Here is a 956-nt window from a genome sequence, read left to right as displayed (position 1 = left end):
GAGAGAGAGAACAGGAGTCCGGGAGAGGGGGAGGTCGCGATTTATGCATCAAAGACTGATATAAACCATGTTTCGATATAAACTTGCATTCAAATATTTAAGTTGGAGAACATGTTTTCTGCAATCCACACATGAACGGATATATGCGTATATCAAACAAGTTCATTAATTTGACTTTCAACATGTTCATGGAGTACTATAATACTGTACAACATGCTACTCGATTGAGGTGTTCAATTTTGGATTTAGTTCACTATTTTTACCTACTGAACGAGCTAGTTCATTGAATCGAGATATTTCATTTTGGGTTTGACTCATGTTTTTGAGTGGGTCAACTATTTGTCATATAGTAAATCCCTAGCAACGAGCATGTAAAACCACATTACTCCCGAGCATCAACTCTCCATCTAAAAAGGAAGTGGCAAGCTAATATTTCAAAATTTGATTCGAATCGACTTGGTAAGGTAGACATGGATGCTCATTCTCCCAAAATTTGAACGAACCGTTAAACATCCTCTCTGCTCGGTGGAATTCGCCCGAGCAAATAAATGGGAGACGCGAAATTACCGTCCTATGTGGGACACGCATCAATTGGCCCGTTGTACATCGAGGGTAGGTTCGTAACTTCATCCAAGCGTGCCTTCTCCTCGGCCGAAATGACATGTGCCGAATAATTCATAAACCATGGTCAGCAAAACACGCTCTCCTCGCCCGAAATAGCTCGCGCCCACTATTTCAAAACACGCTCTCCTCGCCCGAAATCGCTCGCGCCCACTATAGTTCAAAACACGCCCTCCTCGCGCAAAATCGCTCCCGCCCACTATTTGGGGAGAAGCAAAGTTACTCAACTATCCCCGACCCTCAGTACATAGACCCAAGCCGAGGAGCCTATAGGCAAGGGTAGAACTGTAACTCCCCCTCACATTTCAGACAAATGCGTCCATAAGACATGGTTC

This window comes from Triticum dicoccoides, chromosome 4B (genome assembly GCF_002162155.2).
Source record: "Triticum dicoccoides isolate Atlit2015 ecotype Zavitan chromosome 4B, WEW_v2.0, whole genome shotgun sequence".
Lineage (NCBI taxonomy): Eukaryota > Viridiplantae > Streptophyta > Magnoliopsida > Poales > Poaceae > Triticum > Triticum dicoccoides.
Note: the sequence above shows the minus strand (reverse complement) of the source record.